The 19,171-nt window shown below is 39.4% G+C and overlaps 1 pseudogene; it reads left to right on the forward strand.

The window, feature by feature from the left end:
* Positions 1 to 6,946: 6,946 nt before the first annotated feature.
* On the forward strand, positions 6,947 to 7,294 carry LOC102832700 (annotated as a pseudogene).
* Positions 7,295 to 19,171: the final 11,877 nt, after the last annotated feature.

The raw sequence follows: 19,171 nt of genomic DNA on the forward strand, positions 1-19,171 counted from the left end.
ATCAGATATGCTGATTTGAACTGTAATTAAAAACAAAAAATTAATCTCCCCAAAAAAAAGAGTTTGAGAGACACCTTGCCATACCTCTGCAAAAAGAATTAGTCCCACTGAGTCACTGCTGTCTAGAAGACCTGGTAGAATTAGGGAGCACAGATTAAAATAAGAGAGAAGTGGGTCTGTCTCTGTGAGTGAAGAAGACCCTTTGGGATTGGGGTTTACTGGGTCTTATAAAGGTATGGGGTTTCTGAGGAGTGGTATGTTGACTATTCATCAATTTTTAGTAAAGGGGCACAGGCTTATTGTAAATGGAGTGCCTTTTTCATGGGTTGTCTGCCTGTGGCCAACTGCTTCTATTAGAGTTTCAGGTCTTGAAACCATAATAATTGGTGAGTACTCAGGGTAAAGGGGTAGATATGAAACCAGAGTAAGAGAGGCCTAGGACCCAGGTGTTCTAACCTGTCCTTGATAAGAAGGAGTGGGTTTGGAAGCTAATATTGCTAAAAAGTACCATGAGGGAGGTGAAAAGGGTTTTTGTATACAACCAGTCAGTCAGGATGATAGCAGATGTAACTATGTCTACTTTCCCTCATACCTACCGTCAAAGTAGGTGTTTGCCAAGCTTTATCCTGAAGGAAATTGAAGGCTTATCTCAATTAACATCCCCACTATCAGTGATAGGGAGCCAAGAGTAGTAATTAGGTCTATGGAATGGGTGCCCACATCTCTACATGGGACCCTAAGGGCTGAAAATGACCCTAAAAGACAAGTGATTGATGTAAAGGACCTAAGATAAATGTTAGAGATAGAAACAAGATATAGACATGCGAACACATGAGTTATTGTTAAATGCCATCAAGTCGGTTTTGACCCATAGCTATCTTATGCACAACAGAACGAAACACTGCCTGATCCTGGGCCAACCTCACTATTGTTGTCACACTTGAGCCCATCGTGTTGCCACTTGGCTAATCCATTTCACTGGGGGTCTTCCTGTCTTTCTCTGACCCTCCACCTTACAAAACATGATATCCTTCTCCAGTGACTGGTCCCTCCTGACAATATGTCCGAAGTATGACAGTTGAAGTTTGGCCATCTTGGCTTCCAAGGAGCACTCTGGCTGCACTTCTTCCAAAACAGATCTATTGATTCTTTTGTAAGCCCATGGCACTCTCAATATTCTCCAACACCATAACTCAAAAGCATCAGTTCTTCTAAATTCTTCCTTATTCACTGTCCAGCTTTCACATGGCATATGAGGTTGTTGAAAATACCATGGCTTGGGTCAGGCACACCTTAGTCTTCAAGCTGACATCTTTGCTCTACAACACTTTAAAAAGGTCTTGTATAGCAGATTTGCCTAATGCAATTCATCATTTGATGTCTTGACTGTTGCTTCTGTGAGTGTTGATAGTTGATCCAAAAAGAATGAAGTCCTTTACAACTTCAATCTTTTCTCCACTGATAAGAATGTTGTTTATTAGTGAAATGGTGAAGATTTTTGTTTACTTGGGTAGAATGGATTAAATATTCAGTACAGGTTCCAATAAAAGTGATTGCCATGTTTGTGCAGCTGATAAACCACAGGCACAGGTAACTCCCTTTTCCCTTGATTGGGATTTGGACTTGTACTGCATGCTGGCTCTGTACCAAGACAAGGATTCTTGGGGAAATGAAACTGGTAAGGACTTGTCAGACAATTCCTTCATTCTCCGTAAGAATGATGAATCACTCTTCTTGCTTTAAAGGCAGGAAGCAGAGTTCACAGTTTCCGTAGGAGAATTGGCAACTTGCAACCATGTCCGAAATGTCACCAGTGAACCTATCAGTGTCCCATTTGGCCCTCAGATTGTGGGAAAAGGGAATACCTGAGATTTGCTGTCATCCGATTGGACTGGGATGTGTGCATTGGTCCAGCTGGCAATTCCCATCCCTCTAGTGTTCTGCAAGAAACCTGAGCAACATGAGAAATCTCGAGCCTGGAGATCTCTCCCTGGATCTCTTGATGCATAGGTTCATAAGCAACACCAGACATGTCCTATAAGGGGTAGCTATCCAGTTAGATGCCACTAGCTAGATGTCTTGGGAAAACAGTAGTACTAGACATGATGTTAGCTGAAAAGGGAGGTATATGTGTAATATTGGGAGCTAAGTGTGGTATCCCTAACAACACAGTTCCTGATGGAGCTATCACAAAACCCTGCCAGAATTAAGCACCATAGCTAATGAATGGGCTGAAAATGCAGGAATTAGTGATCCTTTTACTGACTGGTTAAAGGAGTGGTTTGGAAAGTAGAAAAATATAGCTGCCTCAATCCTCACTTTTCTCATATTGTTGTTGTTGTTGTTAAGTGCCATCGAGTCGGGTCCGACCCATAGTGACCCTGTACAGGGTTTCCGAGGGTGTAAATCTTTACGGGAGTAGAAAGCCTCATCTTTCTCCCGCGGAGCAGCTGGTAGTTTCGAACCGCTGACCTTAAGGTTCGCAGCCCGATTCGTAACCACTACGCTACCAGAGCAGCTATTAGATGTTGTTTCATGCCCTGAATTTGAGGACTAGCACAGATTTGAAGGCAGTCAGACTTGGTCTCTACTTGGTTTAAGCATTTGGTACTGTGAGTGGGATTCATTACAATGGCTAAAAAATTGTAAGGTTTTGTGGCAGAAAGAAAAAAGGAAACAGGATAAAATGTTTCAGTTAAAAGGAGAGCAGCTTCTGCATTTTCCTGGAGCTGGATAGAAAAGATAGCTGATTTGTGCCAGAGTCTACTGGAATCCACCCAGCCAGAAGCCCAGGGCCATATGCATGTGAATGGGGTTGGTCCAGGGTGGAGGGAAGGATTGAATTTGAGTGTTTTTAAAAGGTTAATATATTAGACTGTCATGATATTGGCTTCTCCTGCTTATTATTGTAAAATAGACATACATGTGTAACAGGGATTTTGGAAATTATGATTACAGAAAGTTTTTAAGCCAGCCTTCTGCCTATACTTGATTAGATTTGTTAGAACGTTAGGGTGGAATCCTGAGCCAGAACTTCAGAGTTGATACATTTGTATTTGAAAAGACATGCATGCCCACCCAGAACTGGTGAAAGGACTGGAAATTTGTGATTGGAAAAAAAAAAGTCAAACAGTTTGGCATTTGAGTTTCAGAGGCTTCAAGGCATGGAAAGTTGGCACATCAAAGAAAACCCTCTTCTAGGACTGAAAGTTGAAGGGAACCAGCAAGCAATATGCTTGCTTATGATTACTTTGGTCTACTTGTGAATGGCACCATTGACCTTGACATGAAATAAGAGGAAAAACTGACTGTGTTAAAGTACAGGGAGGTGTGTGTGAACTCCAAACCTTACAGCTGGTACTCATTTAACCTTGCTGGGATGGCTAGGGTTGTTAACCAGATGAATATGAAGATGTTTAATACTCTGAGCAAGCATCAGTTGCTACAATTTGATGGACTTGACTTTTGCTCATGGATGCAGTTCCTCAAAGTTCCAACGAGATTGGAAGACTCTTCAGATTGGGGAACATGCATATCTTCTCAGTGTACTGGATTGGTTGTTGTTGTTGTTAAGTGCTGTTGAGTCAACTCCCACCCATAGTGACCCTGTATAAGGTTTCTGAGGAGCAGCTGGTGAACTTGAACCACTGACCTTGCAGTTCAAACAGCTTTGCAGTCTGGTGCATTAACTCATAGTACCACACCAGAGCTCCACTGTATTGGTTGTTGTTGTTAGGTGCCATCTAGTTGGTACTGACCCATAGCGACCTTATGCACAGCAGAATGAAACACTGCCCAATCCTGGGCCAACTTCACTACTGTTGCCACGCTTGAGTCCATCGATGCTGCCACTTGGCCAATTCATCTTGTTGGGGATCTTTCTCTTTTTCTCTGACCCTCCACCTTACCAAACATGATATTCTCCAGTGACTGGTCCCTCCTGACAAAATGTCCGAAGTATGAGAGACAAAGTTTGTCCATCTTGGCCTCCAAGGAGCACTCTGGTTGCACTTCTTCCAAAATGGATGTTTGGTTCTTTTGGCAGCCCATGGCACTTTCAATATTCTTCTCCAAAATCATAACTCAAAAGCATCAATTCTTCTATGGCCTTGCTTATTCACAGTCTAGCTTTCATATGCATATGAGGTTATTTAAAATAGCATGGCTTGGATCAGGCACACCTTTGTCCTCAAGCTGATATCTTTGCTCTTCAACACTTTAAAAGTTCTTGTGCAGCAGATTTGCCTAATGCAATGTTGTTTGATTTCTTGACTGCTGCTTCTGTGAGTGTTGATAGTTGAGCCAAGAAGAATGAAGTCTTTGACAACTTCAATCTTTTCTCCATTGATAAGAATATGGTTTATTTGGTGCAGTTTTGAGGATTTTGTTTTCTTTACATTGAGATGTAATCCATATCAAAGGCTGTGATCTTTTATCATCATCAGTAAATGTTTCAAGTCCTCTTCACTTTCAGCCAGCAAGGTTGTATCATCTGCATATCACACATTGTTAATGAGTCTTTCTCCAATCCTGATGCCACATTTTTCTTCATATAACCTAGCTTCTTGGATTATTTGCTCAGCATACAGGTTGAATAAGTATGGTGAAAGAACACAACCTTGCTGCACACGTTTCTTTTCAGATGGGCAATTTAGATATCGCTATAGGAGCTCTGGTAGCATAGTGGTTATGAATTGGGCTGCTTATCTCACAGTCAGCAGTTCAAAACTGACAGCTGTTCTGTGGGAGAAAGATGAGGCTTTCTGTTCCTGTAAAGATTTACAACCTCAGAAATGCTGTACAGCGTCGCTATGAGTTGGAACCGACTCCATGGCACATAACAGCAACAACAGTTGGAGTTCTGGTGTGGCGCTGTGGTTTAATGTGCCAGACTGCAAAGCCATTTGAACTGTAAAGTCAGCAGTTCAAGCTCACCAACTGCTCCTTGGAAACCCTATACAAGGTCACTATGGGTCGGAACTGACTTGATGGCACTTAACAACAACAACAATTGATATAAATACATGAAGTGAAAGACTTGACAAATTTTCTTGGATGTGCTTGGTTTTAGGAAATCCCCACTGATTAGTTTTCCTTTTTTCCAGATGTGTCTGGTAAAAGTGGTAATGGAATGATGCTATTAAGATGTTATTACTAATTGTTAGTAGTATTGATTGTGGTTGTCAAAACTGCAATTGTAGAAGATATGTAGCTAAAATGAAGGCATAGTTATCTTTCATTTCAGGAACGGACAGTCCCAGAACCATCAAGAATGATGAGCTTGAGTGGAACTTGGGATCCCTGCCTGAAGAAGCAGTGACAGCAGAGATGGTGACAGATGTGGTGACATGGAGCAGCTATGTACTCTCGGCCCATGGACTGAATGAGGCTGTGTGCCTACAGGCTGGAGATTGGTTTTAGGACATTTACGTGTGCATCAAATATTTCTGATTTGTTCATTCATGATATATAAAGAGGAAATGGGGTTGATACATTTTTGGTTGTACATGTTTTAGTTATATTATGTCAGGCACAATTATGATGCAACCTAATATAGGCATAGTTTGCTCTTAGGGACATCCAGAAATTATACACTTTATGAGTATTTAAGAATAATAAATGAAGATGAGACCAATAAGTCTAAATAGAAAAGAGGAGGATTTGTGAGAAATAACTCTTGTTATCATAGTCCATCTTCAGTGAAGAAATAAGGGGATTATTGAGGATAGCAGGATAGGATAACAAAACAGGATGATGAACTGGGGGAAGGGAGGAAAGAAATCTGTTCTAGGACTAGGAACTTTAAATAAAAATACAGTCATTAAGACTATTGGAGAGACATTTTGGTTTCTCTGGGGGGAGGGCTCATGGGACATGCCATAGAATTGTATATGGGGAACTGGCACTGGAAGAGGGGAATTTTTGAGACAGGGAAATAAGACTGTTTGTGGGCCGACCATGTGGCACATCTGCCCATGTCTACTGAGTTGGGTGCCTGATTTTGCAAAATCAGGTAAAGCAAGCCTCACCCTTGCTTTAAAAAAAAAAAAAAAAAAAAAAAAACACATAGAACAATGGAATAGAATTGAGAGCCCAGAGGTAAATCCATCCACATAGAGTTAACTGATCTTTGACAAAGAGCCAAAATACATTAAATGGAGATGAGATAGTCTCTTCGACAAATGTTTCTAGAAAAATTGGATATCAATTTGCAAAAGAATGAAGCAAGACCCATATCTCACACCCTATACAAAAATCAACTCAATATAGAATGAAGACCTAAACATAAATCCCAGAAATATAAAGGTCACCAATGAAAAAATATGGACAAACTTAAGGGCTCTAATACATGGCATACATAGACTATCAACCATTGCAAAGATCACAAAGAGTAGAAGACAAAATAGATGACTGGGACATACTAAAAATTGGAAACTTATGTGCATCAAAACATTGCACCAAGAGAATAAAAAGGGAACCCACAGACTGGGAAAACATTTTGAAACAACATATTGGACAATGGTCTAATCTCTAAAATTTATAGGAAACTACAACACATCTATAAGGAAAAGACAAATGAATCAATCTTAAAATGAGTACAGGATATGAACAGACACTTCACCAAGGACCACATTCAGGCAGTCAATAAACACATGAAGAAACATTCATAATCATTAGCCTTTACAAAGATGCAAATCAAAAAAACAATGAGATATCATCTCACAACAGCATTAACAAGGAAGTTCAAAAAAGCAGAGGACAACAAATGCTGGCAAGGGTATGGAGAGACTAGGACCCTCCTACATTGCTAGTGGGACTGTAAAATGATTCACTATGAAAAATGGAATAGCGCTTCTTCAAGAAGTTGGAAATAGAGCTTTCTCCCTCCCCGGCCATCTTGGCGGCTGCTCTTGGTTGGGGGCCGTCCCACACCTAAGGCGGGAAGATGGTGGCCGCAAAGAAGACGAAAAAGTCGCTGGAGTCGATCAACTCGAGGCTCCAACTTGTTATGAAAAGCGGGAAATACGTGCTGGGTTACAAACAGACTCTGAAGATGATCCGGCAAGGCAAAGCAAAGCTGGTCATCCTCGCCAACAACTGCCCGGCCTTGAGGAAATCCGAGATCGAGTACTACGCCATGTTGGCCAAAACTGGTGTCCATCACTACAGTGGCAATAATATTGAACTGGGCACAGCATGCGGGAAATACTACAGAGTGTGCACACTGGCTATCATTGATCCAGGTGATTCCGATATCATTAGAAGCATGCCAGAACAAACTGGTGAAAAATAAATCGTGCATTTTTTTTTCTTTAATAAAACTGGCCAAAGTTTGTTTTAAAAAAAAAAAAAAAAGAAGAAGTTGGAAATAGAAATACTTTATGACCCAGAAGTTCCTCTACTTGGCATATATCCACAAGAAATACAAACTAAAACAAGAGTGGATATATATGCACACCCAATGTCCATTGCAGCACTACTCACAGTGGCATAAAGATGGAGATATCCTTAATGTCCATCAATGGAAGAATGGATAAACAGTATTTGGTACATACACACAATGGAATATTATGCTACCTTGAACAATAACAATGAAGCTGCAAACACTTCATAACATGGTTGAAATTTGAGGATACTATGCTGAGTGAAATTTGTCAGTCACAAAGGGACAAAGATTGCATAAGAGCATTATTGTGAAAGCTTAAGAAAAGATTTCCATACTAAAATAAAAATTATTTGATGGTTACCAGGGGTGTGAGGGAAGGGAAAATAATTCCCAGGTTTGAAGATAGACACATGATAATTCAGGTGACCAGGAGGGCAATATATAAGAAAGGGGAGGGCAATACATAAGAAGGTGGAGGGAAGTATATGAACAAGGAAGATAGGGGAAGACTTAGTGAGGTATGCATAGTGGTAAATAAATAGTGATGCATACACAATCTTAAAACATCAAGGCTCTGTGGTACAAGGATTGAGACACAGAGTGCACATGGATAAAGGAGGGGAGATAATGTTAAATTGTTTGACTATATTGTAGATATTGGTTTCCCCTACCTACAATTGTAAAATAGACATTTAAGTGGGATAGAAATGAATATTGAGAATTATTATTACAGAAAGCTTGTAAGCCCATCTTCAGCCTATAACTTATTGAATTAGCTAATAGGGGTACTAGAATTTGCCCAGGAAACTAGACTTCTTGTTAAGCCTTTGTGGGGTATGAGGCCTTAGGTGGAATACTAAGCCCTACCTAGAATCTTCTGAGGCAGGACATTCCCACTTGAAAAGACATGCAGACCAACCTGGAATGCCTAGAGAAACAGAAGATATTTCTTGAACGAAATACTAGCAAGGAAAAAAAAAAAAAAAAAAAAAAAGCTTGCTAGTGAACACCCTGGTCTACCTGTGAGTGGAAGAGAAGGAAATAAACAAATTAAGACATGGGCTGAGTTTGACTGTATTGCATAGACACCATCAACCTTGAGATGAGAGAGAGAAGAGGAAAGACTGGTTGCTCTGAAGTATAGGGAGATGTGTGAATTCCTGAGACCATGGACACTGACCATAGCCACTGGAGGCTAGTGTTGATATGGAAGTGGCCAGCTGGTCAGAAGTGAGGGGAGGCATGCCAGAACTCCAAAAGTTGCAGATAGTTCCCATTTAAGCTAGTTTGGATGGCTAGCTGACCAGAACTCTACCAGATGAAGATAAAGAAGTTTGATACAGGAGCAAGCATAAATTGCTACAGTTTGATTAACTGAACCTTTGCTTATGGATGATGTTGTTGCTCAAAGTTGTAGCCAAAGGGAAGGTTTCTTTATATTAAGGTTCAAGCTTGCCCCTTAGTACACTGGGTTTAAAGGATTGAGCAACTTAAACATTGGCTATCAAATCTTGGGGCTATAAGAATATTAAGTGGCTGACTTGCAAGCTTTCGTGAGTGTAGTTAGTTCCAGAACAAGAGAGGCAATAAGGTAGATTCCCCCACTGAATAGTTTTCCTTTTTTCCAGATGGGTCTGATGAAAGGGGATTGGAAATGATGGGGATAGGATTTTATGACTCACTTGTGAGTAATTGATATCATGACTAACTGTGATTGTCACAACTGTAAGTGTAAAAGATGTGTAACTAAAAAGGTGGGAATAGTTAATCTTTCATATCAGGAACAGAGGACCCTAGGACCATTAAGAGAGAAGAGCATGAGTGGTGTGTGGGATCCTAACCAGAATAGTGGCAACACAGAGACCACGTCAGAGGCAGTGGCATAGAGAAATTGAGCAGGTGAGGACTGTAAGCCCATGGAATGAGAAAGGCTGTGTTCCCTTGGGCAGGAGGCTGGCTTGTAAAAATATGCATTTTCTGTGTGGAACGTGTACATAAAAAATAAATTAATAAATAGAGGTAAATACTGTTAACTGATGGTATATGGAGATGATTGTATTCACTGCAATGAAACAAAATATGATTTGATGAATGTAAAACTTATGATCTGTCCTGTAAACTTTCACTCAATTTACAATAAAAGCTTTAAAAAAAGAAGAACATGGAAGGAATATACAGACTCACTGTACCTAAAAGAAATGACCAGTGTTCAACCATTTCAAGAGATTATTGCTGTTAAGTGCTGTCGAGTCAGTTTTGACTCACATCAACCCTGTATAGGGTTTCCAAGGAGTGATTGGTGGGTTTGAACTGACGAACTTGCAATTCAAATCTATCTTATTATCCAGTGCTTACCCTATAGCACCATATCAGTACTCCATTTCAAAAGGTATTATATGATTTTTAAAAAATGGTATTGAAGGAAGAAGTCCAAGCTACACTGAAGGTATTGACAAAAAACAAGACTCCAGAAAGGGACAGAATCCCAATTAAAATGTTTCAACAAACTGATGCAGCCTGGAGATGTTCACTCATCTGTGCCAAGATACTTGGGAAATGGTTTCCTGGCCAACTAATTGCAAAAGATCCATATTTGTGCCCATTCCAAAGACAGGGAACCCAGTGAAATGTGGATATCATCTAACAATATCATCAGCAAAACATGCAAGTAAAATTTTGCTAAAAAAAATAATAATAATAATAATAATAATAATGATGATGATTGCAGCAGTACATTGTAAGGGAGCTACCAGAAATTCAAACCAGATTCAGAAAAGGCCATAGAATGAGGGATATCATTGCTGACACGTGATGGTTCTTTGCTGAAAGTAGAGGATACCAGAAAGATGTTTACTTGTGTTTTGTTGACTATGCAAAGCATTTAAATATGTGGATCATACTAAACTATGGATACCATTATAAAGAATGCATATTCCACAACACTAATTGTGCTTATGAGGAACCAGGACACAGACCAAGAGGAAGTCGTTCAAACACAATAAAGGGATACTGAATGGTTTAAAATCAGGAAAGTCATGTGTCATGATTGTATCATTTCACCATGTATATTTAATCTGTATGCAGAGCAAATAATCTGAGAAATTACATAAGGATTAGAGGAAGATTCATTAACAACCTGCAATATGCAGACCACACAAGCTTGCTTGCTGTTAATGAAAAAGACTTTAAATATTTACTGATGAAGATCAAAGACTACCACCTTCAGTAAGGATTGTGCCTCCATGTAAAGAAATAAAAAATCCTCACAATTGGACGACTAACTAGCATCATGATATATGGAGAAAAAATTGAAGTTGTCAAATACTTCATTTTGCTTGTATCGATAATAAACACTCATGAGAGCAGCAGTCAAGAAATCAAATGATGTAGTATGCAAATATACTGCAAAAGAACTTTCTAAAGTATCAAAGAGCAAAGATGTCAGTTTGAGGACTAAGGTGAGCCTAACCCAAGTCATGATGTTTTCAATCACTTCATCTGCATATAAGTATTGGACAATGAATAAGGAAAACCATAGAAGAATTGATGCATTTGAATTACCATGCTGGTGAATGATACTGAATGTACCATGGATTTCCAGGAGAACAAACTAATCTCCTTTGGAAGAAGGACCAATAGAATGTTCCATAGAAGCAAGACTAGTGCAACTCCTTTCTCATTCTTTGAACATGTTGTCAGGAGGGAACAGTCTTGGAAAAGAATATCATGTTAAGTAAGGTGGAGGGCAACAAAAATTATTTATCAATTAAATAAAACCAACCAACCAAATAGATTGACACAGTAGTAATAATGATGGTGGAAACTTATCAACTGTGAGAATAGAGCAGGACTCAGCGGTGTTTCTTTCTTTTGTGTCTATAAGTCAAAATCAACTTCATGACACCCAATAACAAGGAAGATCAGTTAATACCAGTAATATTCTAATTTAAGCACCAAGGACTCAAACCAGGAATAATGAAACTGAATAAATGTACCAACTTATTCAGTCTGAAATTAACTACACATGCAGTCAAATACATTGAATATTGCTGGTGATTGAAATGCAAAAGTTGTAAACAAAGAGAATCAGTAGCTGGAAAATATGACCTTGGTGACAGAAATGATGGTAGAGATCAAATGATAGAATTTTGAAAGACCAGTGACTTATTCATGGCAAACACCCTTTTTCAACAACATAGACTCTGACTATACATGTGAACTTCACCAGATAGAATACACAGGAATCAAATACATATGAGGAAAATGATGATAGAGAAGACAATATCATCAGCCAAAACAAGACCAAAAGCTGACTATGGAAAAGACTCTTAATTGCTTGTATGTATGTTCAGGCTGGAGTCCTGGTGTGGCACTGTGAGCTAATGCATCAGACTGCAAAGTTGTTTGAACTACAAGGTCGGTGGTTCAAGCTCACCAGCTGCTCCTTGGAAACCCTCTATATGGTCACTATGGGTTGGAATCGATTCAACAGCACTTAACAACAACAACAACAACATTTAGACTGATGCTGAAAAAATTTAAAAGAGCCAAAATACAACCTTGAGTAAATGCACTTGATTTTAGAGACCATATCAAGAACAGATACGATGCTTGCTAGATAGAATTATTGTTGGGGGCAGAGTGTTGGCTCCATAAAATAAGCACTGGACTGTGAACAAGGTCCACTGAGAAAAATGAGACTTTCTGCTACCTTAAAGACTCAAAACCTCAGAAGAGAAACCCTACACAGACTCTTTATGAGTTGGAACTGACTTGACAACACTTAATAATAACAACATAATTATTGTTAGGTGCCTTCAGCTTGGCTAGAACTCATAATGACCCTATGCACAACAGAATGAAACACTGCCCAACCCTGCATCATACTCACAATTGTGCTTGAATCCATTGCTTCTGCCGTTGCATCAGCCCATCTTGGAGGGGGTCTTCTTCATTTTCACTGACTCTCCACTTTATCATGCATGATGTTCTCCTCCAGGGACTTGGTATCTCCTGATAACATGTCAAAAGTATGAGAGACAAAGTCTCACTATTCTGGCTTCTAAGAAGCATTCTGGCAGCACTTCTTTCAAGACAGATTTGTTTGTTCTCCCAGCAGTCAATGGTATTTTTAATATTCTTCTCCAACATCATAATTCAAATGCATCAATTCTTATCTGGCCTTTTTTATTCATTACTCACCCTTCACATAAATATGAAGTAATTGAAAATAACTGAGACCTCATACTGATGTCTTTGCCCTTACCACTTTAAAGAGGTCTGTTGCAGCACACTTACCAAATTCAATCTGTCATTTAATTTCTTGACTGCTTCTTCCATGAGTGTTGATTGTGGATCCAAACAAAATAAAGTATTTGAGAGCCTCAAATTTTTCTCCATTTATTAAGACGGTATTTATTGGTCTAGTGGTGAGGATTTATGTTTTCTTTACACTGAAGTGCAATCCAAACTAAAGGCTGTATCTTTGATCTTCATCAATAAGTATTTTAATTCCTCTTCACTTCCAGCTAGCAAGGTTGTATCATCTGCATATTGAAGATTGTTAATGAGTCTTCCTCCAATCTTGATGCCACATATTCTTCATATAATCCAGCTTCTCAGATTACATGCTCAGAATATAGACTCAATAAGTATGGTGAAAGGATACAATGCTAGTTTTTAAACCTTTTCCTGATTTTAAACCATTCAGTATTCCCTTGTTGTATCTAAATGATTACCTATTGATCTATGAACTCATTAATCACAAGTTATCCATAGTGTGTCATGAACTACACAGTCAAAATATTTTGCATATTCAATAAATACAAGTAAACATATTTCTGGCAATCTCTTCTTTCTACCAAAATCCATCTGACATCAGCAATAATATGCATAGTTACACTTCTTCTGAATATGGCTTGAATTTCTGGCAGAGTCCTGGTGTAGTACTGCAGGATAAACACAGGACCACTAAACATAAGGTAAGCAGTTCAAACCCATCAGATAGTTCTTGGAAGTCCTATATAGGGTCACTATGAGTTGAACCACCAATCATCTGTAAGTTTTTTATACTGTGGTGGCTTCTGCGTTTCTGTGACTCTGGAAGTTATGCTACCAGTATCTTAAATACCAGCAGGGTCACCCATGGTGGACAGGTTTCAGCTGAGCTACCAGACTAAGACAGACTAGGAAGAAAGAGAAACAACTAATTCCAAATACTTAGTCACTGAAAACCATATGAACAGCAATGGAACACTATTAGCACCAGAATACTGAATACTGAAACATGATGAAGAGCACCAGAATATTGTCAGATATAGTGCTGAAAGATGAGTCCCTCAGATTGTAAGACACTCAAAATGTGACTGGGGAAGAACCGACCTTTCATATTATAGTTGACTGTGATGACAAGAATGGAGTAAAGCTTTTAGAATCTTCATTTGTTGATGGAGCATAACTCAAAATGAGCAGAAATGGCTGTAAATACCCATTAATAATTAGAACATGGAATGTACAAAGTATGAATCTAGGAAATGTGGATATTTTCAAAATATAAAATGGAACACATAAAGATCAATATCTTAGGCATTAGTGAGCTGGAATGGACTAGTACTGGCAATTTTGAATCTGGCAATCACCTGGATTACTATGCCAGGAATGACAAATTGAAGGGAAATAGTATCACATTCATCATCAAATAAAACATACCAACATCTACAGTCAGAAATGGATCAACCGTGCAATTAAGATGTATTGATAATGACTGGCTATTGGAATGCAAAGGGTGGGAACAAAGAAGAAGAGTCAGTAGTTGGAAAATATGGCCTTGGTGATAGAAAAAAATGCTGGAGTGCTCATGATAGAATTTAGCAAGACCAATGACTTCTTCATTACAAACACTTTTTGAAACAACAGAAAAGATTCTTATGCACATGAATCTCACCAGATGGAATACACAGAAATCAGATTGAATACAACTATGGAAAGAGAATGTGTAAAAGCTCCATATCATCAGCCAAAACAAGGCCAGGGACCGACTGTGGAACAGGCCATCAATTCCTCATATGCAAGTTCAGGCTGAAGCTGAAGAAAATTAAAACAATCCCACAAGACCTAAAATCTGACCTTAAACATATCCTATGGAAATTTAGAGATCATCTCAAGAACAGATTTGATGAATTAGACACTAATGACAGAAGGCCAGAAGAATTGTGGAATGACATCAAGAACATCATACAAGAAAAAAGCAAAAGGCCATTAAGAAGAAAAGAAAGAAGGAAAAGACCAAAATGAATGTCAGAAAAGACTCTGAAACTTGTTATCCAGAGTAGAGATTCTAAAGCAAATAGAAGAAATGAGGATCTAAAAGAAACGAACAGAAGATTTCAAAGGGTATCTCAATATTATAACAAACTGTGCAAAGACCTGGAATTAGAAAATCAAAAGGGAAGAACAAGCTCAATATTTCTAGAGCTGAAAGAACTGAAGAAAAAAATTCAAGCTTCAACTTGAAATATGTAAGTATCCTAAGATCCAGAAATCATGAAAAGAAGAATGAAAGGAATACAGAGTCATTGGACCAAAAAGAAATGGTACAAATAATCAAGAGCCAATGTACTGAAGAAAGAAGTCCAAAGTTCACTGAAGGCATTGGAAGAGAACAATGCCCCAGAAATTGATGGAATACAAGTTGAAATCTTTCAACAAACTGAGACAGCACTGGAGGTACTCACTCATCAATGCCAAGAAATTTGGAAAACAGCTACTAGGCCAACTGATTAGAAGAGATGCATATTTGTGCCCATTCCAGAGGAGGTGACTAAGCAGAAGGCAGAAATCATAGGGCAATATCATTTACATCACATGCAAGTAAAATTTTACTAAAGATAATTTAAAATGGTTGCAGCAGTACATTGACAGGAGTTGCCAGAAGTACTTGCCAGTTTCAGACAGGGATGTGGAAATAAGGATATCATTGCTGACATCAGGTGGATCTTGGCTGAAAGCAAAGAATACCAGAAAGATGCTTCCCTGGGCTTTATTCATTATGCAAAAGGTTTCAATTGTGTGGATTGTGACAAGCTGTAGAAAACATTGTGGAGAATGAGTATTTGGGAATACTTAATTGTGCTTATGAGGAATCTGTACATAGACCAAGGGGAAGTGGTTTGAACAGAACAAGGGAAAACAGAATGTTTTAAAATCAGGAACGGCATGGTTCTTGGCCATATGCTAACTTTTGAAATGGTTGGACATGGACCATTTCTTTTTGGTACAGTGAGTGACTTTGCGTATTCCTTCCACCTTCTTTTCATGCTTTCCACATCATTCACTATTTTGCCTTTGGAGTCCTTCAATATTGAAAGTCAATGCTTGATTTTTTTCTTCAGTTATTTAAGCTTAAGAAATGTATTATAAAACAAAGACGCCATTTTGAGGCCTATCATGCACCAGACCCAAGCCATGGTATTTATAATCACTTCATATGCATGTGTAGCCCTTGCATGGCACTGTAGATTAATACACTGGACCTCAGGTCGGTTTGAACCACAGATTGGCAGTTTAAACTCACCAGCTGCTCCTCAGAAACTATATACTCAGAACTGACTCAAAGATACTTAACAACAGCAACACATATGCATGTGAAAGAAGGACAACAAAAGGAAGAACAAGAAAGCACCTGAATACACCATGAACTGCCAGAAGAACAAACAAATCTGTCTTGGAAGAAGTACAGCAGAATGTTCCTTAGAAGTGAGGATGGTGATACTGCATCTCACTTATTTTATACATATTATCAGGAGGTACCAGTCCCTGAAAGATGACATTGTGCTAGGTAAAGTAGAGGGTCTGCAAAAAAGAGAAGAGCCACCAATGAGATGGACTGATACAGTGGTTTGATACTGAGCTCAAGCATGCTGATTGTGATGATGTCACTGGACTAGGCTGTGTTTTGTTCTATTGTACACAACATTCCTATGAGTTGGACCCAATTTGATGGTACCTGACAATAACATCAAACTTAATCAGGAATGATAAATTTCAGAGACTAAAGTCAACTGGACATTTAAAGCAATTTGTAATCACAATAAAATTGAATGGATACATAAAAGTGTTAAAAGGAGTGCTGGAAATAAATGCTGGTGAGGATTTGGAGAGACTGGGATGCTCCTACAATGCTGGTGGGATTGGAAAATGGTGCAACCAGTATGGAAAGCAATATGGTGATTCCTCAGAAGGTTGGAAATAGAAATACCTTATGATCCAGCAATTCCTCTACTTGGTATTTACCCACAAGAAATACAAGCCATAACATGAGTAAATATATGCACACCAATGTCCATAGCAGCACTATTTACAATGACAAAAAGATGGTGACAACCTAAGTGCCAATCAATGGAAGAATGGATAAACAAACTGTGGTATATACACACAATGAAATATTATGCTACCTTGAAGAACAACAAGGAAGCTGCAAGCTATCACATAAGATGTGTGAACCTTGAGGACATTATGTTGAGTGTAATTAGTCAGTCACAAAAAGAGAAATACTGCATAGGACCACTACTGTAAAAGACTAACAAAAAGAACCCATACTAAAGGGGATGGAAAGATTCTTTGCTGGTTACTAGGATGTGAGGGGTGGGGTCAGGGGAGGGAGGGGAAGGTGGAGCACAGGGTAGGGAATAGACACAGGATAGTTTGGGTGCTAGGGAGGGGGGCAATACACAAGAAGGGGGAGGAGAATGGAAGAACAAGGTGGATGGGAGAACAATTATGCAGGTTTGCATGGGCTAAGTGGGACAGAGGTAAACAATGATGTCTTCACCACCTTGGAACAACTCGGCTCTGGGATATAGGGATTGAGACATAGTGGGAATGGACAAAAGGAGGGAAATACGTTAAGATGCTTGGCTGTCTTTTGAATCTTGGTTTCCCTGGCATAAAATTATAAAACAGACACTTGAGGGGGAAGAAAAGGAATAGCCAGAAATATCACCATAGAAAGCTTGTAAGTCCGTCTTCTGCTTATAACTGATTGGAATACCTAAAATGAGGCTACAACGTGCCCAATGAAGGAGGCTTCCTGTGGAGCCTCTGCATTACATAAGACCATAGATAGAATCCTGAACTCCATCCAGAATCTTCTAAGGTGGGAAATTTCCACTAGAAAGGACATGCAGACCAGCCAGGAGAAACTGGAAGAATAGAAGATACTTCTTGAAAGAAAGACCAACAGAAAAAATACAGAACAATAATGGCAGTCGAACTGACTACTATAAGAACAAGCAAGTTGCTCACCCATGAGACATCAAGGCAAGCATTCAGGTCCCCTCACAGTAAACTCCCTTCCAAGATGAGACTCAATGGGAATACATGAGCAGACATGTGCTCTGACTGGTGACCACATTCATCAATGATAAGGGGAAGTGAGGGAAAAACAGCAATGAAGCTGCAAGCTAAGTCCAACCATGTTCAATACATTCCTGTGAACCCTGGTGGAGACCTGATTGGCGAGCAGTTTGGCAAGACCTGAGGATTCCTGGGCCCCAAGTCAGTGGCATAGCCACAGAGGACTGAAGTGGAGCTGATAAGAAGAAAAGACATATGCATAAGAACACACACACTTACAGATAATACCCACTTGACCTGGCTTCAATGGCTGGATGATCAGAGCTAAACTAGAAGAAGAAAGAAGAGGAAAAGAAGAGTAATTTGATACAATTTGATGAACCTAACCTACACCTGTGAATACAGTAGGTCAAAAGAGGGAACAAATCTTTATAGCAATGATCATTCCCACCCCCTCAATGCGCACGTAGACAGGGATAGGCAACTTGGACGTTCGCTATCCAAAATGGCAGGAGGGTGGCTACAAAGGCAAGAAGTGACTGGCTTACAAGCTTTCAAGAGGGAGCCTGGATCCAGAGGGCCTGGAGGTAGGTAGAATCTCCACTGAGTAGTATCCAATCTGTCTGGATGGGACTGATGAAAGATGTGGATAGCACTCATGTGGTATAATAGTAAATAATTACTATCAGGACTGACTGTGAAGGTTGGAAATGTAAAGGTAGACATTTTGTAGCAAAAGGATGGGAGTGGTTGACTTTGCAGGCCAGCAGCGGAGGCTCCTGGGACCATCAAGGTAGAAGAGCGGAGTGAAACAGTGATGCCAGAGATGGAGAAGAGACAATGATGTGGAGAGATGGAGTCCCTGAGAACTCTATACCCAGAGAGGGAGAGGGGCTGTGTGCTGATGACTGGGGGCAGGCTTGCGGGGTATACCATTTGGTTGGTTAATGATGAATGGAGGGGATTGTAACCATGGCAATGTTAGGATGAATGTAAAGCTAATGTTCTCCCATGTAAACTGTCACATAATTCACAATAAAACATTTTTTAAAAAATAAGGGAGGAGCCCTTGTATGGCACTGTAGGTTAATGTGCTGGACTGCAAAGTCAGTTTGAACTTCAAGATTGGCTGTTCAAGCTCATCAACTGCTCCTACAAAAACCTGTCAAGGGTCGCTATGAGTTGAAACTGACTCAATGGCACTTAACAAAAACAACAAATATTAAGAAAGCTATATATCCTCTGGTCCTTGCATACTAATGCAGCAATGTAAAATTCATTAAAACCTTTGAGATCAGTCACGCATTGTTGTTGTTAAGTGTCATTGAGCCGGTTCCGACTCATAGAAACCTTGTATAGGGTTTTTGAGGAGGGGCTGCTGGGTTTGAGCCACAACCTTGTAGTTAACATTCCATTGCTTATCCTACAGCA

Source organism: Chrysochloris asiatica, unplaced genomic scaffold (genome assembly GCF_000296735.1).
Source record: "Chrysochloris asiatica unplaced genomic scaffold, ChrAsi1.0 scaffold00214, whole genome shotgun sequence".
NCBI classification, from domain to species: Eukaryota; Metazoa; Chordata; class Mammalia; order Afrosoricida; family Chrysochloridae; genus Chrysochloris; species Chrysochloris asiatica.